Source organism: Oncorhynchus masou, unplaced genomic scaffold, assembly GCF_036934945.1.
Source record: "Oncorhynchus masou masou isolate Uvic2021 unplaced genomic scaffold, UVic_Omas_1.1 unplaced_scaffold_2352, whole genome shotgun sequence".
Taxonomy (NCBI): domain Eukaryota; kingdom Metazoa; phylum Chordata; class Actinopteri; order Salmoniformes; family Salmonidae; genus Oncorhynchus; species Oncorhynchus masou.
In genome coordinates this window covers 23,048-46,861 of record NW_027008812.1, presented here as the reverse complement: position 1 = coordinate 46,861, position 23,814 = coordinate 23,048, and the positions used below count along the sequence as shown (strand labels likewise).

The 23,814-nt window shown below is 45.6% G+C and overlaps 1 pseudogene; it reads right to left on the bottom strand.

The window, feature by feature from the left end:
* Window positions 1-3,026: 3,026 nt before the first annotated feature.
* Window positions 3,027-23,814, bottom strand: part of LOC135533386 (DIS3-like exonuclease 1) — a 37,443-nt pseudogene continuing 16,655 nt past the window's right edge.

The window sequence follows — 23,814 nt, the reverse complement described above, 5'->3', positions numbered from 1 at the left end:
ATCACCAGCCATACAAAACACCTCATCACCAGCCATACAAAACACCTCATCACCAGCCATACAAAACACCTCATCACCAGCCATACAAAACACCTCATCACCAGCCATACAAAACACCTCATCACCAGCTATACAAAACACCTCATCACCAGCCATACAAAACGCCTCATCACCAGCTATACAAAACACCTCATCACCAGCCATACAAAACATATCACCAGCCATACAAAACATATCACCAGCCATACAAAACACCTCATCACCAGCCATACAAAACACCTCATCACCAGCCATACAAAACACCTCATCACCAGCTATACAAAACACCTCATCACCAGCCATACAAAACACATCGCCAGCCGTAGAAAACACCTCATCACCAGCCGTACAAAACACCTCATCACCAGCCGTACAAAACACATCGCCAGCCGTAGAAAACACATCACCAGCCATACAAAACACCTCATCACCAGCCATACAAAACACCTCATCACCAGCCATACAAAACACCTCATCACCAGCCATACAAAACACCTCATCACCAGCTATACAAAACACCTCATCACCAGCCATACAAAACACCTCATCACCAGCCATACAAAACGCCTCATCACCAGCCATACAAAACGCCTCATCACCAGCCATACAAAACGCCTCATCACCAGCCATACAAAACGCCTCATCACCAGCCATACAAAACGCCTCATCACCAGCCATACAAAACGCCTCATCACCAGCCATACAAAACGCCTCATCACCAGCCATACAAAACGCCTCATCACCAGCCATACAAAACACCTCATCACCAGCCATACAAAACACCTCATCACCAGCCATACAAAACACCTCATCACCAGCCATACAAAACACCTCATCACCAGCCATACAAAACACCTCATCACCAGCCATACAAAACACCTCATCACCAGCCATACAAAACACATCGCCAGCCGTAGAAAACACCTCATCATAAGGGCTATTTAAGGTTCCCTGGTCCCTTTGTGTTGGGTAAAGAAAGGTCTATTTAATTAAGATTCCCCTCTGTGTTGGGTAAAGAAAGGTCTATTTAATTAAGATTCCCCTCTGTTGGGTAAAGACAGGTCTATTTAATTAAGATTCCCCTCTGTGTTGGGTAAAGAAAGGTCTATTCAATTAAGGTTCCCTGGCCCCTCTGTGTTGGGTAAAGACAGGTCTATTTAATTAAGATTCCCCTCTGTGTTGGGTAAAGACAGGTCTATTTAATTAAGATTCCCCTCTGTTGGGTAAAGACAGGTCTATTTAATTAAGATTCCCCTCTGTGTTGGGTAAAGACTGGTCTATTTAATTAAGGTTCCCTGGACCCTCTGTGTTGGGTAAGGACTGGTCTATTTAATTAAGATTCCCCTCTGTGTTGGGTAAAGACAGGTCTATTTAATTAAGGTTCCCCTCTGTGTTGGGTAAAGACAGGTCTATTTAATTAAGATTCCCCTCTGTGTTGGGTAAAGACAGGTCTATTTAATTAAGGTTCCCTGGCCCCTCTGTGTTTGGTAAAGACAGGTCTATTTAATTAAGATTCCCCTCTGTGTTGGGTAAAGACAGGTCTATTTAATTAAGATTCCCCTCTGTTGGGTAAAGACAGGTCTATTTAATTAAGATTCCCTCTGTGTTGGGTAAAGACAGGTCTATTTAATTAAGATTCCCCTCTGTTGGGTAAAGACAGGTCTATTTAATTAAGATTCCCCTCTGTGTTGGGTAAAGACTGGTCTATTTAATTAAGGTTCCTGGACCCTCTGTGTTGGGTAAGGACTGGTCTATTTAATTAAGATTCCCCTCTGTGTTGGGTAAAGACAGGTCTATTTAATTAAGGTTCCCCTCTGTGTTGGGTAAAGACAGGTCTATTTAATTAAGATTCCCTCTGTGTTGGGTAAAGACAGGTCTATTTAATTAAGATTCCCCTCTGTGTTGGGTAAAGACAGGTCTTTAATTAAGATTCCCCTCTGTGTTGGGTAAAGACAGGTCTATTTAATTAAGATTCCCCTCTGTGTTGGGTAAAGACAGGTCTTTAATTAAGATTCCCTCTGTGTTGGGTAAAGACTGGTCTTTAATTAAGATTCCCCTCTGTGTTGGGTAAAGACAGGTCTATTTAATTAAGGTTCCCCTCTGTGTTGGGTAAAGACAGGTCTATTTAATTAAGATTCCCTCTGTGTTGGGTAAAGACAGGTCTATTTAATTAAGATTCCCTCTGTGTTGGGTAAAGACAGGTCTATTTAATTAAGATTCCCCTCTGTGTTGGGTAAAGACAGGTCTATTTAATTAAGATTCCCCTCTGTGTTGGGTAAAGACAGGTCTATTTAATTAAGATTCCCCTCTGTGTCGGGTAAAGACAGGTCTATTTAATTAAGGTTCCCCTCTGTGTTGGGTAAAGACAGGTCTATTTAATTAAGATTCCCTCTGTGTTGGGTAAAGACAGGTCTATTTAATTAAGATTCCCTCTGTGTTGGGTAAAGACTGGTCTATTTAATTAAGATTCCCCTCTGTGTTGGGTAAAGACAGGTCTATTTAATTAAGGTTCCCCTCTGTGTTGGGTAAAGACAGGTCTTTAATTAAGATTCCCCTCTGTGTTGGGTAAAGACAGGTCTATTTAATTAAGATTCCCTCTGTGTTGGGTAAAGACAGGTCTATTTAATTAAGGTTCCCCTCTGTGTTGGGTAAAGACAGGTCTATTTAATTAAGATTCCCTCTGTGTTGGGTAAAGACAGGTCTATTTAATTAAGATTCCCCTCTGTGTTGGGTAAAGACAGGTCTATTTAATTAAGATTCCCCTCTGTGTTGGGTAAAGACAGGTCTATTTAATTAAGGTTCCCCTCTGTGTTGGGTAAAGACAGGTCTATTTAATTAAGATTCCCCTCTGTGTTGGGTAAAGACAGGTCTATTTAATTAAGGTTCCCTTACAATGTAAACGTACTTACCTGGAGCCTTGTGGACAGTTGACTGAGCAGCATGATACGATCTTCACCCAGATCAATAAACATTTCACTGTTCAACTGTCAGGTTTGGTAATGCACTTTAATTCATTTAAAACATACAATGGAATAGAGCACTTGAAAATACTTGTTTTTCCACAACTGCCAAAAATATTACAAAAATATATTTAGGTTAAAATACAATACCAGGCTGTACAATGACATTGTTCTCAGTGCCAGATGTCATTATACAGTTCAGTGTAAAAACGATGGCCTGAGAATCGATTTGTGTGGAATCTATTCTACATCTCCCCAATGTGTTCAATCAAATACAGAAAATGAGAAATGTTTGGTAAAAACTGTAGCTGCTTGTTCCAGGTGTTGTTTCTATGGTAACTGTCCTGTCCTGTTGAGACCAGAGCTGCTGTTTGTTCCATGTGTTGTTTCCATGGTAACTGTCCTGTTTAGTTAAGACCAGAGCTGCTGCTGCTTGCTCCAGATGTTTCTATGGTAACGGTCCTGTTGAGAGCTGTTCCTGAATCAGTGTGTATATTCATGTATATAATATTACATGCATCCGTCTCATCTCACAACTTCAATCATCTGTTCATTTTTCAAATAAGACTAAAGATGTACCTAAGTAGAGTCTGGTAACCATGGTGATAACACCCAGGATGTATAGTAAGATGGTCCGTCCAGAGGGTCTGTCTGCAAGTCCATGAAAAGCACCACAATCTGATCCTGAGTCAGTGTTAAAAGTTTGATGCTGATGTTGACCTGCTACTTTGCCTCCTGCACGTCCTTACTCTTCAAACGCCCCGCTCCTCCACAATAACCTGACCCACAATCAGAAGTTTTATGGTGTTCTATGCTGATGTACCGCAGACCACAGCAGCTGTTCCCAGACCTGTTGTTCCTCCCTGCTCCTCCACCACCACCTCATCCATGTTGGTGTATCACAGGGCTGAGCAGCTGTTCCCAGACCTGTTGTTCCTCCCTGCTCCTCCACCACCACCTCATCCATGTTGATGTATCACAGGGCTGAGCAGCTGTTCCCAGACCTGTTGTTCCTCCCTGCTCCTCCACCACCACCTCATCCATGTTGATGTATCACAGGGCTGAGCAGCTGTTCCCAGACCTGTTGTTCCTCCCTGCTCCTCCACCACCACCTCATCCATGTTGATGTATCACAGGGCTGAGCAGCTGTTCCCAGACCTGTTGTTCCTCCCTGCTCCTCCACCACCACCTCATCCATGTTGATTTATCACAGGGCTGAGCAGCTGTTCCCAGACCTGTTGTTCCTCCCTGCTCCTCCACCAACTCATCCATGTTGATTTATCACAGGGCTGAGCAGCTGTTCCCAGACCTGTTGTTCCTCCCTGCTCCACCACTACCTCATCCATGTTGATTTATCACAGGGCTGAGCAGCTGTTCCCAGACCTGTTGTTCCTCCCTGCTCCTCCACCACTACCTCATCCATGTTGATGTATCACAGGGCTGAGCAGCTGTTCCCAGACCTGTTGTTCCTCCCTGCTCCTCCACCAGCTCATCCATGTTGGTGTATCACAGGGCTGAGCAGCTGTTCCCAGACCTGTTGTTCCTCCTACTTCTCCACCTCATCTATGCTGACGTAGCACAAGCCTGGGCGGCTGCTCCCAGACCTGTTCCTTCTCCTACTTCTCCACCTCATCTATGCTGACGTAGCACAAGCCTGGGCGGCTGCTCCCAGACCCCCGCCTCCTGCTCCTCCACCACCACCACCTCATCTATGCTGATGTAGCACAAGCCTGGGCGGCTGCTCCCAGACCTGTTCCTTCTCCTACTTCTCCACCTCATCTATGCTGACGTAGCACAAGCCTGGGCGGCTGCTCCCAGACCCCCGCCTCCTGCTCCTCCACCACCACCACCTCATCTATGCTGATGTAGCACAAGCCTGGGCGGCTGCTCCCAGACCTGTTCCTTCTCCTACTTCTCCACCTCATCTATGCTGACGTAGCACAAGCCTGAGCGGCTGCTCCCAGACCTGTTCCTTCTCCTACTTCTCCACCTCATCTATGCTGACGTAGCACAAGCCTGAGTGGCTGCTCCCAGACCCCCACCTCCTGCTCCACAGGCAGCAAGGTCCAGCAAGGCCAGCTCCCTGACCTCCTCCAGGAGAGAGTAGAGGTTGGGACATTTACTCTGTCTGAACTCCCTCTCCTCCTCGGACAGTTTAGAGGCCTGGCCCCTCTTCTCCTCTGCCTGCTGAGAGGCCTCCTCTGCCTGCCGAACCACCTCCTGGACCAGCTGGGACCGGCCCCTCGCCCCCTGGGCCTGGGAGGTCTGGACCTGAGTCTCGGGGGCCTGGTGGGGCCTGTTGCTGACCACTTCCAGACGGATTGTGTCTGAGTGACAACGTGATGGTTGTACTGAGATACGCACCTGAGGGGAAGAGGGGGACGGGGGGGGGGGGGTAGAACTAGCATTAGTTCAACTGTTAAGATCTGAAGCCTGAGGAACAGCTGGTTAGACGAATCAGAGGTGTTAGAGTAGGGCGGGAACAAAATCCTGCAGGAAGATCGCTCTCCAGGAGGAACGTGGGCCCCCTCGGGGCCTGTATTCACAAAGAGTCTAAAGTAATTGTAAAGTAATTGTGTAGAACTCACGGTGATGTGTTGGAACAGGTTGAAGGTTGAGGTGCCAGCAGCAGTAGTGGTAGTGATGTGGTCCAGGTATCTCTGTAGAGAACCAGTCTGCCAGTCACATCCTCCATCTTGTCTCTCACTCACCACCTGGCCCTCTCTGTTCTTCAGGTACACTGCCCCCTTCAGGCCATACCTGGGAACACACACAGTTGTCAGTGTGTTTACGGTACTCTTTTTAAATCAACCTATTTATGGATATTTGTTTGATTAATATCTCAACATAAATCCCTGTAGTGATTTCTACTGTATGTTTTTGCTCAGTTCAATGCTAGCCTGGTCTCAGATCTATTTGTGCTGTCTTGTCAACTCCTATGATTTACTGGTTGGCAATGACCATATGAGTTGGTAAGACAGCACCAACTGATCTGGGACCAGTTCTACTGTTATGACCTTACTGTGATGACCTTACTGTGATGACCTCTACTGTGATGACCTTACTGTGGTATGGAGACCAGCTCTACTGTGATGACCTTACTGTGATGACCTCTACTGTGATGACCTTACTGTGGTATGGAGACCAGCTCTACTGTGATGACCTTACTGTGGTATGAAGACCAGCATGCCGTTGGCTCTGATGGTGTAGATGACCGCGTCGGCCACACAGCGATCGTCTGTCTCTGGGTCTTTGTCTCTGAAGTAGAGGCACTGGAATAGCTCTGTGGACACCTTCTGGGCATGCTGTGCTGCCTATGGGGTCAGAGGGTAGAGGTTGGAGTGCAGGGGTCAATGTCAGCAGATAAGCATCCTCACAGGGTATTTTCTACAGTAAAAGACTCCACACACTGTGCTCTATGCTCCCATGTCATTTATTGAAACAACGTTGACCCTTAGGTCTTCATCACCCCCAAGTCGTCCGTTTGGAGATGAATGATATCTTCTCTTATCTCATTGGATCTTTATTTCGTTTTTAATGCTATTGTGGATGTTTGGTATTGCTACGATACTGACCCTGTTCTTGTTGTTGATTTGCTGAGCCACCTCCTCCAACTCTTTGTTACTGGCTAAGGCCTTGGCTGGCCCCGCCCCTTTCTCCATGGCGATGGCTGCGGTGAGCAGGCGGTGGACGATCATGTCGGCATAGCGACGGATGGGAGAGGTGAAGTGGGTGTATCGGTCCAGAGCCAGACCTGAAGAAAGAGACAACAAATCATCTCTGTCCAGATATAACCTAGGCCCTGAGAGTAAACCTGTCCAGATATAACCTGGGCCCCTGGGCCCTGAGAATAGATCTGTCCAGATATAACCTGGGCCCCTGGGCCCTGAGAGTAAACCTGTACAGATATAACCTGGGCCCTGAGAGTAGATCTGTCCAGATATAACCTGGGCCCTGAGAGTAGATCTGTCCAGATATAACCTGGGCCCTGAGAATAGATCTGTCCAGATATAACCTGGGCCCTGAGAGTAGATCTCTCCAGATATAACCTGGGCCCTGAGAGTAAACCTGTCCAGATATAACCTGGGCCCCTGGGCCCTGAGAATAGATCTGTCCAGATATAACCTGGGCCCTGAGAATAGATCTGTCCAGATATAACCTGGGCCCTGAGAGTAGATCTGTCCAGATATAACCTGGGCCCTGAGAATAGATCTGTCCAGATATAACCTGGGCCCTGAGAGTAGATCTGTCCAGATATAACCTGGGCCCTGAGAATAGATCTGTCCAGATATAACCTGGGCCCTGAGAGTAGATCTCTCCAGATATAACCTGGGCCCTGAGAGTAAACCTGTCCAGATATAACCTGGGCCCTGAGAATAGATCTGTCCAGATATAACCTGGGCCCTGAGAGTAGATCTGTCCAGATATAACCTGGGCCCTGAGAATAGATCTGTCCAGATATAACCTGGGCCCCTGGGCCCTGAGAATAGATCTGTCCAGATATAACCTGGGCCCCTGGGCCCTGAGAATAGATCTGTCCAGATATAACCTGGGCCCTGAGAGTAGATCTCTCCAGATATAACCTGGGCCCCTGGGCCCTGAGAGTAGATCTGTCCAGATATAACCTGGGCCCTGAGAGTAGATCTGTCCAGATATAACCTGGGCTCTGAGAGTGGATCTGTCCAGATATAACCTGGGCCCTGAGAGTAGATCTGTCCAGATATAACCTGGGCCCTGAGAGTAGATCTGTCCAGATATAACCTGGGCCCTGAGAGTAGATCTGTCCAGATATAACCTGGGCTCTGAGAGTAGACCTGTCCAGATATAACCTGGGCCCTGAGAGTAGATCTGTCCATAGTGATAGTACTGGCCTTAGGACATTAGTTACCATAGTGATAGCCGTGGTCCTGAGGACATTAGTTACCATAGTGATAGCCGTGGTCCTGAGGACATTAGTTACCATAGTGATAGCCGTGGTCCTGAGGACATTAGTTACCATAGTGATAGCCGTGGTCCTGAGGACATTAGTTACCATAGTGATAGTACTGTTCGACAGGGCAGGCTCCGGTAGAGAAGTAGAGGGCATTAGACATGGCCATGGTAGCCATCACCCTCAGCAGCCGGTTCACCAGCGGGTCCCGGGGGTCCACGGCCCGGTCCAGGGAGTCAGCCAGGGCCTTGTTTGACCTGGGACAGGGAGTCAAGGTTATGGGTTGAACTTCACTGCTATTTGTCATTTGATCGAGCCTGGGCGTTTGAATTAGTTGTTCTTTTGCTTGACTGGTGCGCAGACATGGGATCAAACACATTTGTCAAATACTTGGGAGTTTTCACTTTTGGGAGTATTCCATTCGTTCCATTGCACAAGGTTAAACTACATGAAGTGCAAGTCAATCATTTGACATATTTAATATGAGACATGTCTGGAATGTTCCACGTCTCTGTTCAAAGATGATAATAATTCCATGCATATCGATGCATATCCATATCGATGCATATCCATATCTATACATATCCATATCTATACATATCCATATCTATACATATCCATATCGATGCATATCCATATCTATACATATCCATATCTATACATATCCATATCGATGCATATCCATATCTATACATATCCATATCTATACATATCCATATCTATGCATATCCATATCTATACATATCCATATCTATACATATCCATATCGATGCATATCCATATCTATACATATCCATATCTATACATATCCATATCTATACATATCCATATCCATGCATATCCATATCGATGCATATCCATATCGATACATATCCATATCTATACATATCCATATCTATACATATCCATATCGATGCATATCCATATCTATACATATCCATATCGATACATATCCATATCTATACATATCCATATCCATGCATATCCATATCGATGCATATCCATATCGATACATATCCATATCTATACATATCCATATCTATACATATCCATATCGATGCATATCCATATCTATACATATCCATATCGATGCATATCCATATCTATACATATCCATATCGATACATATCCATATCTATACATATCCATATCGATAGTTCAACGGCTTATAACACAGTTAATAGAAGTGTTATTAACACAGCTTATAACCTGTACCTGGTGTCTATGTATAGTTAAATGGCTGGTTAGTTAGTGACACCATAGTAACAGTATACCTGGTGTCTATGTATAGTTAAATGGCTGGTTAGTTAGTGACACCATAGTAACAGTATACCTGGTGTCTATGTATAGTTAAATGGCTGGTTAGTTAGTGACACCATAGTAACAGTATACCTGGTGTCTATGTATAGTTAAATGGCTGGTTAGTTAGTGACACCATAGTAACAGTATACCTGGTGTCTATGTATAGTTAAATGGCTGGTTAGTTAGTGACACCATAGTAACAGTATACCTGGTGTCTATGTATAGTTAAATGGCTGGTTAGTTAGTGACACCATAGTAACAGTATACCTGGTGTCTATGTATAGTTAAATGGCTGGTTAGTTAGTGACACCATAGTAACAGTATACCTGGTGTCTATGTATAGTTAAATGGCTGGTTAGTTAGTGACACCATACCAACAGTCTACCTGGTGTCTATGTATCGTTAAATGGCTGGTTAGTTAGTGACACCATACCAACAGTATACCTGGTGTCTATGTATAGTTAAATGGCTGGTTAGTTAGTGACACCATAGTAACAGTCTACCTGGTGTCTATGTATAGTTAAATGGCTGGTTAGTTAGTGACACCATAGTAACAGTATACCTGGTATCTATGGTGAAGCCGCGTGCCCGGGCACTGTCCTGCAGCTGGTTAAAGAACTCCTGGCGTGGGGGCGGGTGGTGGCGCAGCAAGGCCTGCTGGGGGAAACTCTCCTGGATCTTCCGGGCTACCCAGTGATTGGCATAGATCATGCACTCTGCCACCTGGAAACACACCATTCTCCATCTTGTTAGCTAGGATGTGCATTGGCTAGCTCCTTGATAGGAATGACAAGCAGGATTCGTTGGCGAACATGCTATGGTTTCTACTTCTTCAAATAGTCAGTTACAACAGTCAAACATTACAACAACAAACATTACAACATCAAACATTACAACATCAAACCTTACAACAATAAACATGACAACAGTCAAACATTACAACAGTCAAACATGACAACAGTCAAACATTACAACAGTCAAACATTACAACAGTCAAACATTACAAAAACAAACATTACAACAGTCAAACATTACAACAGTCAAACATGACAACAGTCAAACATGACAACAGTCAAACATTACAAAAACAAACATTACAACAGTCAAACATGACAACAACAAACATGACAACAGTCAAACATGACAACAGTCAAACATGACAACAGTCAGACATTACAAAAACAAACATTACAACAGTCAAACATGACAACAACAAACATGACAACAGTCAAACATTACAACAGTCAAACATTACAACAGTCACACATTACAACAGTCAAACGTGACAACATTCAAACATGACAACAGTCACACATTACAACAGTCAAACGTGACAACATTCAAACATGACAACAGTCACACATTACAACAGTCAAACATGACAACAGTCAAACATGACAACAGTCAGACATTACAAAAACAAACATTACAACAGTCAAACATGACAACAACAAACATGACAACAGTCAAACATTACAACAGTCAAACGTGACAACATTCAAACATTACAACAGTCACACATTACAACAGTCAAACGTGACAACATTCAAACAATTGTATGTTGTTTTTTCAACGTAACCTTTTTTTTGTCGCACAAGAAAACAGTGAACAGAAATATGAATTCAAACGTCTGTTGCTACAAGGTTTTGTTCCCCACCGTCTCATGGACCTCCAGTGGCTGTCTGGGCACCAGGGCTGTGATGTTCCTGTCCTCATCCAGCTGCGCCCTCACCTCTACCCCCTCCAGCTCCAACGCTCCTCCCTTGTCCATCTGGGCACGCAGCTGTCTGGTGGACAGAAGTATGGTGCATTTATGGAAGTGTTATCTAATCATTGTTAAAGAACGATGAACAGAAACACTCTAGTAACCACCAGGCCACGTGGGTGAGACCGTGATTAACAGAAACACTCTAGTACCCAACAGACCACGTGGGTGAGACAATGATGAACAGAAACACTCTAGTACCTACCTGGCCACGTGGGTGAGACAATGATTAACAGAAACACTCTAGTAACCACCTGGCCACGTGGGTGAGACAATGATGAACAGAAACACTCTAGTACCTACCAGGCCACATGGGTGAGACAATGATGAACAGAAACACTCTAGTAACCACCTGGCCACGTGGGTGAGACAATGATTAATAGAAACCCTCTAGTAACCACCAGGCCACGTGGGTGAGACAATGATGAACAGAAACACTCTAGTAACCACCTGGCCACGTGGGTGAGACAATGATTAACAGAAACCCTCTAGTAACCACCAGGCCACGTGGGTGAGACAATGATTAAGAGAAACCCTCGGTGAGACAATGATTAAGAGAAACCCTCTAGTACCCAACAGACCACGTGGGTGAGACAGTGATTAACAGAAACCCTCTAGTACCTACCTGACCACGTGGGTGAGACCGTGATTAACAGAAACCCTCTAGTACCCAACAGACCACGTGGGTGAGACAATGATTAACAGAAACCCTCTAGTACCTACCTGGCCACGTGGGTGAGACAATGATTAACAGAAACTCTCTAGTACCCAACAGACCACGTGGGTGAGACAATGATTAACAGAAACCCTCTAGTACCCAACAGACCACATGGGTGAGACAATGATTAACAGAAACCCTCTAGTACCTACCTGGCCACGTGGGTGAGACAATGATTAACAGAAACTCTCTAGTACCCAACAGACCACGTGGGTGAGACAATGATTAACAGAAACCCTCTAGTACCCAACAGACCACGTGGGTGAGACAATGATTAACAGAAACCCTCTAGTAACCACCAGGCCACGTGGGTGAGACAGTGATTAACAGAAACCCTCTAGTAACCACCAGGCCACGTGGGTGAGACAGTGATTAATAGAAACCCTCTGGTAACCACCTGGCCACGTGGGTGAGACAATGATTAACAGAAACCCTCTAGTAACCACCAGGCCACGTGGGTGAGACAGTGATTAATAGAAACCCTCTAGTAACCACCTGGCCACGTGGGTGAGACAGTGATTAATAGAAACCCTCTAGTAACCACCAGGCCACGTGGGTGAGACAATGATTAAGAGAAACCCTCTAGTAACCACCAGGCCACGTGGGTGAGACCGTGATTAACAGAAACACTCTAGTACCCAACAGACCACGTGGGTGAGACAATGATGAACAGAAACACTCTAGTACCTACCTGGCCACGTGGGTGAGACAGTGATTAATAGAAACCCTCTAGTAACCACCTGGCCACGTGGGTGAGACAGTGATTAATAGAAACCCTCTAGTAACCACCAGGCCACGTGGGTGAGACAATGATTAAGAGAAACCCTCTAGTAACCACCAGGCCACGTGGGTGAGACCGTGATTAACAGAAACACTCTAGTACCCAACAGACCACGTGGGTGAGACAATGATGAACAGAAACACTCTAGTACCTACCTGGCCACGTGGGTGAGACAATGATTAACAGAAACACTCTAGTAACCACCTGGCCACGTGGGTGAGACAATGATGAACAGAAACACTCTAGTACCTACCAGGCCACGTGGGTGAGACAATGATGAACAGAAACACTCTAGTAACCACCTGGCCACGTGGGTGAGACAATGATTAACAGAAACACTCTAGTAACCACCTGGCCACGTGGGTGAGACAATGATGAACAGAAACACTCTAGTACCTACCAGGCCACGTGGGTGAGACAATGATGAACAGAAACACTCTAGTAACCACCTGGCCACGTGGGTGAGACAATGATTAATAGAAACCCTCTAGTAACCACCAGGCCACGTGGGTGAGACAATGATGAACAGAAACACTCTAGTAACCACCTGGCCACGTGGGTGAGACAATGATTAACAGAAACCCTCTAGTAACCACCAGGCCACGTGGGTGAGACAATGATTAATAGAAACCCTCGGTGAGACAATGATTAAGAGAAACCCTCTAGTACCCAACAGACCACGTGGGTGAGACAGTGATTAACAGAAACCCTCTAGTACCTACCTGACCACGTGGGTGAGACAATGATTAACAGAAACCCTCTAGTAACCACCAGGCCACGTGGGTGAGACAATGATTAACAGAAACCCTCTAGTAACCACCAGGCCACGTGGGTGAGACCGTGATTAACAGAAACCCTCTAGTACCCAACAGACCACGTGGGTGAGACAATGATTAACAGAAACCCTCTAGTACCTACCTGGCCACGTGGGTGAGACAATGATTAACAGAAACACTCTAGTAACCACCTGGCCACGTGGGTGAGACAATGATGAACAGAAACACTCTAGTACCTACCAGGCCATGTGGGTGAGACAATGATGAACAGAAACACTCTAGTAACCACCTGGCCACGTGGGTGAGACAATGATTAACAGAAACACTCTAGTAACCACCTGGCCACGTGGGTGAGACAATGATGAACAGAAACACTCTAGTACCTACCAGGCCACGTGGGTGAGACAATGATGAACAGAAACACTCTAGTAACCACCTGGCCACGTGGGTGAGACAATGATTAACAGAAACCCTCTAGTACCCAACAGACCACGTGGGTGAGACAATGATTAACAGAAACCCTCTAGTACCTACCTGGCCACGTGGGTGAGACAATGATTAACAGAAACTCTCTAGTACCCAACAGACCACGTGGGTGAGACAATGATTAACAGAAACCCTCTAGTACCCAACAGACCACGTGGGTGAGACAATGATTAACAGAAACCCTCTAGTACCTACCTGGCCACGTGGGTGAGACAATGATTAACAGAAACTCTCTAGTACCCAACAGACCACGTGGGTGAGACAATGATTAACAGAAACCCTCTAGTACCCAACAGACCACGTGGGTGAGACAATGATTAACAGAAACCCTCTAGTAACCACCAGGCCACGTGGGTGAGACAGTGATTAACAGAAACCCTCTAGTAACCACCAGGCCACGTGGGTGAGACAGTGATTAATAGAAACCTCTGGTAACCACCTGGCCACGTGGGTGAGACAATGATTAACAGAAACCCTCTAGTAACCACCAGGCCACGTGGGTGAGACAGTGATTAATAGAAACCCTCTAGTAACCACCTGGCCACGTGGTGAGACAGTGATTAATAGAAACCCTCTAGTAACCACCAGGCCACGTGGGTGAGACAATGATTAAGAGAAACCCTCTAGTAACCACTAGGCCACGTGGGTGAGACCGTGATTAACAGAAACACTCTAGTACCCAACAGACCACGTGGGTGAGACAATGATGAACAGAAACACTCTAGTACCTACCTGGCCACGTGGGTGAGACAGTGATTAATAGAAACCTCTAGTAACCACCTGGCCACGTGGGTGAGACAGTGATTAATAGAAACCCTCTAGTAACCACCAGGCCACGTGGGTGAGACAATGATTAAGAGAAACCCTCTAGTAACCACCAGGCCACGTGGGTGAGACCGTGATTAACAGAAACACTCTAGTACCCAACAGACCACGTGGGTGAGACAATGATGAACAGAAACACTCTAGTACCTACCTGGCCACGTGGGTGAGACAATGATTAACAGAAACACTCTAGTAACCACCTGGCCACGTGGGTGAGACAATGATGAACAGAAACACTCTAGTACCTACCAGGCCACGTGGGTGAGACAATGATTAACAGAAACACTCTAGTAACCACCTGGCCACGTGGGTGAGACAATGATTAATAGAAACCCTCTAGTAACCACCAGGCCACGTGGGTGAGACAATGATGAACAGAAACACTCTAGTAACCACCTGGCCACGTGGGTGAGACAATGATTAACAGAAACCCTCTAGTAACCACCAGGCCACGTGGGTGAGACAATGATTAAGAGAAACCCTCGGTGAGACAATGATTAAGAGAAACCCTCTAGTACCCAACAGACCACGTGGGTGAGACAGTGATTAACAGAAACCCTCTAGTACCTACATGACCACGTGGGTGAGACAATGATTAACAGAAACCCTCTAGTAACCACCAGGCCACGTGGGTGAGACAATGATTAACAGAAACCCTCTAGTAACCACCAGGCCACGTGGGTGAGACCGTGATTAACAGAAACCCTCTAGTACCCAACAGACCACGTGGGTGAGACAATGATTAACAGAAACCCTCTAGTACCTACCTGGCCATGTGGGTGAGACAATGATTAACAGAAACTCTCTAGTACTCAACAGACCACGTGGGTGAGACAATGATTAACAGAAACCCTCTAGTACCCAACAGACCACGTGGGTGAGACAATGATTAACAGAAACCCTCTAGTACCTACCTGGCCACGTGGGTGAGACAATGATTAACAGAAACCCTCTAGTACCCAACAGACCACGTGGGTGAGACAATGATTAAGAGAAACCCTCTAGTAACCACCAGGCCACGTGGGTGAGACAATGATTAACAGAAACCCTCTAGTACCCAACAGACCACGTGGGTGAGACAATGATTAACAGAAACCCTCTAGTACCTACCTGGCCACGTGGGTGAGACAATGATTAACAGAAACCCTCTAGTACCCAACAGACCACGTGGGTGAGACAATGATTAAGAGAAACCCTCTAGTAACCACCAGGCCACGTGGGTGAGACAATGATTAACAGAAACCCTCTAGTACCCAACAGACCACGTGGGTGAGACAATGATTAACAGAAACCCTCTAGTAACCACCAGGCCACGTGGGTGAGACAGTGATTAACAGAAACCCTCTAGTAACCACCAGGCCACGTGGGTGAGACAGTGATTAATAGAAACCCTCTGGTAACCACCTGGCCACGTGGGTGAGACAATGATTAACAGAAACCCTCTAGTAACCACCAGGCCACGTGGGTGAGACAGTGATTAATAGAAACCCTCTAGTAACCACCTGGCCACGTGGGTGAGACAGTGATTAATAGAAACCCTCTAGTAACCACCAGGCCACGTGGGTGAGACAATGATTAACAGAAACCCTCTAGTAACCACCAGGCCACGTGGGTGAGACAGTGATTAATAGAAACCCTCTAGTAACCACCTGGCCACGTGGGTGAGACAATGATTAACAGAAACCCTCTAGTAACCACCAGGCCACGTGGGTGAGACAGTGATTAATAGAAACCCTCTAGTAACCACCTGGCCACGTGGGTGAGACAATGATTAATAGAAACCCTCTAGTAACCACCTGGCCACGTGGGTGAGACAATGATTAACAGAAACCCTCTAGTACCCAACAGACCACGTGGGTGAGACAGTGATTAATAGAAACCCTCTGTACCTACCTGGCCACGTGGGTGAGGGTCTCCAGGGCCTGGGTGAGCTGGGCCAGCTTGGCATCCCTCTCCCCAGGTGGTAGCCGGGCTATAGAAGAAGAAGATAACTTTATTGACAACACAATGAAGAAATCACTTTGGCTTCACAATAAGATGAATTAAACCAGAACATAAAAACACATCTGTTCTATTCCCTCTATAGTGCACTACTTTAGACAGCCTGGAGAAGGGTAGTGCACTACTTTAGACAGCCTGGAGAAGGGTAGTGCACTACTTCAGACAGCCTGGAGAAGGGTAGTGCACTACTTTAGACAGCCTAGAGAAGGGTAGTGCACTACTTTAGACAGCCTAGAGAAGGGTAGTGCACTACTTTAGACAGCCTGGAGAAGGGTAGTGCACTACTTTAGACAGCCTAGAGAAGGGTAGTGCACTACTTTAGACAGCCTAGAGAAGGGTAGTGCACTACTTTAGACAGCCTAGAGAAGGGTAGTGCACTACTTTAGACAGCCTAGAGAAGGGTAGTGCACTACTTTAGACAGCCTAGAGAAGGGTAGTGCACTACTTTAGACAGCCTAGAGCAGGGTAGTCCACCTCTGTCTCCTCTCCAACAGTATTAAAACATGATGGGACCTAGTTCTGGGACCTCTGTCTCCTCTCCAACAGTATTAAAACATGATGGGACCTCTGTCTCCTCTCCAACAGTATTAAAACATGATGGGACCTAGTTCTGGGACCTCTGTCTCCTCTCCAACAGTATTAAAACATGATGGTACCTAGTTCTGGGACCTCTGTCTCCTCTCCAACAGTATTAAAACATGATGGGACCTAGTTCTGGGACCTCTGTCTCCTCTCCAACAGTATTATATTATGATGGTACCTAGTTCTGGGACCTCTGTCTCCTCTCCAACAGTATTAAAACATGATGGTACCTAGTTCTGGGACCTCTGTCTCCTCTCCATTCAGCAGTATTAAAACATGATGGGACCTAGTTCTGGGACCTCTGTCTCCTCTCCATTCAGCAGTATTAAAACATGATGGGACCTAGTTCTGGGACCTCTGTCTCCTCTCCAACAGTATTAAAACATGATGGGACCTAGTTCTGGGACCTCTGTCTCCTCTCCAACAGTATTAAAACATGATGGGACCTCTGTCTCCTCTCCAGCAGTATTAAAACATGATGGGACCTAGTTCTGGGACCTCTGTCTCCTCTCCAACAGTATTATAACATGATGGGACCTCTGTCTCCTCTCCAGCAGTATTAAAACATGATGGGACCTAGTTCTGGGACCTCTGTCTCCTCTCCAACAGTATTAAAACATGATGGGAGCTCTGCCTCCTCTCCAACAGTATTAAAACATGATGGGACCTAGTTCTGGGACCTCTGTCTCCTCTCCATTCAGCAGTATTAAAACATGATGGGACCTAGTTCTGGGACCTCTGTCTCCTCTCCAACAGTATTAAAACATGATGGGACCTAGTTCTGGGACCTCTGTCTCCTCTCCAACAGTATTAAAACATGATGGGAGCTCTGCCTCCTCTCCAACAGTATTAAAACATGATGGGACCTAGTTCTGGGACCTCTGTCTCCTCTCCATTCAGCAGTATTATAACATGATGGTACCTAGTTCTGGGACCTCTGTCTCCTCTCCAGCAGTATTATAACATGATGGTACCTAGTTCTGGGACCTCTGTCTCCTCTCCAGCAGTATTATAACATGATGGTACCTCTGTCTCCTCTCCAACAGTATTAAAACATGATGGTACCTAGTTCTGGGACCTCTGTCTCCTCTCCAGCAGTATTATAACATGATGGTACCTAGTTCTGGGACCTCTGTCTCCTCTCCAGCAGTATTATAACATGATGGTACCTAGTTCTGGGACCTCTGTCTCCTCTCCAGCAGTAGTATAACATGATGGTACCTCTGTCTCCTCTCCAGCAGTATTAAAACATGATGGTACCTAGTTCTGGGACCTCTGTCTCCTCTCCAACAGTATTATAACATGATGGTACCTAGTTCTGGGACCTCTGTCTCCTCTCCAGCAGTATTATAACATGATGGGACCTAGTTCTGGGACCTCTGTCTCCTCTCCAGCAGTAGTATAACATGATGGTACCTCTGTCTCCTCTCCAACAGTATTAAAACATGATGGTACCTAGTTCTGGGACCTCTGTCTCCTCTCCAGCAGTATTATAACATGATGGGACCTAGTTCTGGGACCTCTGTCTCCTCTCCAGCAGTAGTATAACATGATGGTACCTCTGTCTCCTCTCCAACAGTATTATAACATGATGGTACCTAGTTCTGGGACCTCTGTCTCCTCTCCAGCAGTAGTATAACATGATGGGACCTAGTTCTGGGACCTCTGCCTCCTCTCCAGCAGTATTATAACATGATGGTACCTAGTTCTGGGACCTCTGCCTCCTCTCCAGCAGTATTATAACATGATGGTACCTAGTTCTGGGACCTCTGCCTCCTCTCCAGCAGTATTATAACATGATGGTACCTAGTTCTGGGACCTCTGCCTCCTCTCCAGCAGTATTATAACATGATGGTACCTAGTTCTGGGACCTCTGCGTCCTCTCCAGCAGTAGTATAACATGATGGTACCTAGTTCTGGGACCTCTGCATCCTCTCCGTTGAGCAGAGCCTGGGCCAGTTCATAGTAAAGCTGGTAGGAGGATTGGATTAGTGTACGACCGTACCACACCTTGTTCACCGTCAGGGTCTGGGCATCCAGGTCCCACATGACGCTCATGGCATACCTGGACACACGGACACGCACAGAGGGACACACGGACACACACAGAGGGACACACGGACACGCACAGAGGGACACACGGACACGCACAGAGGGACACACACAGAGGGACACACACAGAGGGACACACACAGAGGGACACACACAGAGGGACACACACAGAGGGACACACACAGAGGGACACACGAACAGCTGTTAATGAGGCAGGGACATACGGCCTCAGACTCCTGGATAGTTCCAACCAACGTTATGAGACCTAAGACTAAATGAATCATCCTGAGAAACTTCACTGAGGTTGACAGAGCAGAGGTCAGAGGTCAGAGGTCAGTGTGTTGTGGTGTAAGTAGGTGTTGTTCCTACACCTGTTCACTCCTCCCAGCAGAGAGCAGATGTCAGAGGTCGGTGTGTTGTGGTGTAAGTAGGTGTTGTTCCTACACCTGTCCACTTCTCCCAGCAGAGAGCAGATGTCAGAGGCCGGTGTGTTGTGGTGTAAGTAGGTGTTGTTCCTACACCTGTCCACTTCTCCCAGCAGAGAGCAGATGTCAGAGGTCGGTGTGTTGTGGTGTAAGTAGGTGTTGTTCCTACACCTGTTCACTCCTCCCAGCAGAGAGCAGATGTCAGTGTGATGTAGAGTTGGTCTCTCACCTGTCCACCCCTCCCAGCAGAGAGCAGAGGTCAGTGTGATGTAGAGTTGGTCTCTCACCTGTCCACCCCTCCCAGCAGAGAGCAGAGGTCAGCACTGAGGACAGCAGGCAGCATGTCATACCTGCGGTCGGCCAGGTAGTACGTGGTGGCCCTGAGAACATGACAGAAGACAGACGTGTCAGAACTGTTGACTTTTGGGGAAGTGGGTATTCCAGGGTCACTTTAAGGGAGGAGATATCCAACAGTGGGTTAACTGCCCCTGAGGGCAGGGTCGCCTAGCGGTTAGAGCGTTGGACTAGTAACCGAAAGGTTGCAAGTTCAAACCCCGAGCTGACAAGGTACAAATCTGCCGTTCTGCCCCTGATAACGCAGTTAACCCCACTGTTCCTAGGTCAAATTGAAAATAAGAATTTGTTCTTATTCTTAAGATATATGTCCTTCGAAGAGGGGGAAGATATATGTCCTTCGAAGAGGAGGAAGATATATGTCCTTCGAGGAGGAAGATATATGTCCTTCGAGGAGGAAGATATATGTCCTTCGACGAGGAGGAAGATATATGTCCTTCGAGGAGGAAGATATATGTCCTTCGACGAGGAGGAAGATATATGTCCTTCGTCGAGGAGGAAGATATATGTCCTTCGACGAGGGGGAAGATATATGAGGGGGAAGATATATGTCCTTCAACGAGGGGGAAGATATATGTCCTTCGAGGAAGATATATGTCCTTCGACGAGGAGGAAGATATATGTCCTTCGAAGAGGGGGAAGATATATGTCCTTCGACGAGGAGGAAGATATATGTCCTTCGACGAGGGGGAAGATATATGTCCTTCGACGAGGAGGAAGATATATGTCCTTCGACGAGGGGGAAGATATATGTCCTTCGACGAGGAGGAAGATATATGTCCTTCGACGAGGAGGAAGATATATGTCCTTCGACGAGGAGGAAGATATATGTCCTTCGACGAGGGGGATGGTGGGGGAAGATAATACATGTTTTCCTTATTTAAGATATATGTCCTTCGAAGAGGAGGAAGATATATGTCCTGGCACATGTCCTTCACAGACAAGATATATGTCCTTCGAAAAGATATATGTCCTTCGAGGGGGAAGATATATGTCCTCCCTCCTCTCCCTTCTATACCTTCGGAGGGGGAAGATATATGTCCTCCAGGTCTGTCCTTCGAGGGGAAGATATATGTCCTTAACAAAGATATATGTCCTTCGACGAGGGGAAGATATAGTCCTTCGAGGAAGATATATGTCCTTCGAGCTCTATATGTCCTTCTCACCCCCGGGGGAAGATATATGTCCTTCGAGGGGGAAGAAGAGGAGGAAGATATATGTCCTTCGAGGGGGAAGATATATGTCCTTCTTTACAGGGGGAAGATATATGTCCTTCACAGCCCCGAGGGGGAAGATATGTCCTTCGAACACCAGGTGGAAGATATATGTCCTTCGAGATCCCGAGGAGGTAAGATATATGTCCTTCAGAGGGGGAAGATATATGTCCTTCGAAGACCAGGGGCCTTCAAGGGGGAAGACATATGTCCTCTCACCAAGCTAGGGGAAGACATATGTCCTTCGAAACAGATACGCAGTGAAGATATATGTCCTCAACATACAGAGACATGTAGACAAGAAGATATATGTCCTTTAAAAATATGTCCTTAAAAAGATATATGTCCTTCATTTCGACATAAGATATATGTCCTCTACAGGGGGAACAGGACATATGTCCTACGGAAGGGACAACAAGATACATCTTCGTGCAAGAGAAGATATATGTCTGAAGATATATGTCCTTCGACTATATGTCCTACCTGGGGAGTTACAGATCTCTTAAATGAGGACGGTGTATTATACTATACACTGGATACAGATCTCTATGAGGACGGTGTGATATTATACTATAAGGCTGGATGGACAGGGTGTCTCTATGAGGATGGTGTAGATTATACTATAACTGGATACAGATCTCTATGAGGACGGTGTATTATACTATACTATAACTGGATACAGATCTCTATGAGGACGGTGTACTATACTATACCCTACCTGGATACAGATCTCTATGAGGACGGTGTATTATACTATAACTGGATACCTTATGAGGACGGTGTATTATACTATAACTGGATACAGATCTCTCTTCGTGAGGATGGTGTATTATACTAGAACTGGATACAGATCTCTATGAGGACGGTGTACTATACTAGAACTGGATACAGATCTCTATGAGGACGGTGTACTATACTATACCCTACCTGGATACAGATCTCTATGAGGACGGTGTATTATACTATAACTGGATACAGATCTCTATGAGGACGGTGTACTATACTATAACTGGATACAGATCTCTATGAGGACGGTGTATTATACTATAACTGGATACAGATCTCTATGAGGACGGTGTATTATACTATAACTGGATACAGATCTCTATGAGGATGGTGTATTATACTATAACTGGATACAGATCTCTATGAGGACGGTGTATTATACTATACCCTACCTGGATACAGATCTCTATGAGGACGGTGTATTATACTATACCTGGATACAGATCTCTATGAGGATGGTGTATTATACTATAACTGGATACAGATCTCTATGAGGACGGTGTACTATACTATACCCTACCTGGATACAGATCTCTATGAGGAAGGTGTATTATACTATACCCTACCTGGATACAGATCTCTATGAGGACGGTGTATTATACTATAACTGATCAGATCTCTATGAGGACGGTGTACTATACTATAACTGGATACAGATCTCTATGAGGACAGTGTATTATACTATAACTGGATACAGATCTCTATGAGGACGGTGTATTATACTATACCCTACCTGGATACAGATCTCTATGAGGATGGTGTATTATACTATAACTGGATACAGATCTCTATGAGGACGGTGTACTATACTATAACTGGATACAGATCTCTATGAGGACGGTGTATTATACTATACCCTACCTGGATACAGATCTCTATGAGGATGGTGTATTATACTATAACTGGATACAGATCTCTATGAGGACGGTGTATTATACTATAACCTACCTGGATACAGATCTCTATGAGGACGGTGTACTATACTATACCCTACCTGGATACAGATCTATATGAGGACGGTGTATTATACTATACCCTACCTGGATACAGATCTCTATGAGGATGGTGTATTATACTATAACTGGATACAGATCTCTATGAGGACGGTGTATTATACTATAACTGGATACAGATCTCTATGAGAAGGTGTACTATACTATAACTGGATACAGATCTCTATGAGGACGGTGTATTATACTATAACTGGATACAGATCTCTATGAGGACGGTGTATTATACTATAACTGGATACAGATCTCTATGAGGAGGGTGTGTTATACTATAACTGGATACAGATCTCTATGAAGATGGTGTATTATACTAGAACTGGATACAGATCTCTATGAGGACGGTGTATTATACTATAACTGGATACAGATCTCTATGAGGATGGTGTATTATACTATACCCTACCTGGATACAGATCTCTATGAGGATGGTGTATTATACTATAACTGGATACAGATCTCTATGAGGACGGTGTATAATACTATAACTGGATACAGATCTCTATGAGGACGGTGTATTATACTATACCCTACCTGGATACAGATCTCTATGAGGACGGTGTATTATACTATAACTGGATACAGATCTCTATGAGGACGGTGTATTATACTATAACTGGATACAGATCTCTATGAGGACGGTGTACTATACTATACCCTACCTGGATACAGATCTCTATGAGGACGGTGTATATTATACTATACCCTACCTGGATACAGATCTCTATGAGGACGGTGTATTATACTATAACTGGATACAGATCTCTATGAGGACGGTGTATTATACTATACCTGGATACAGATCTCTATG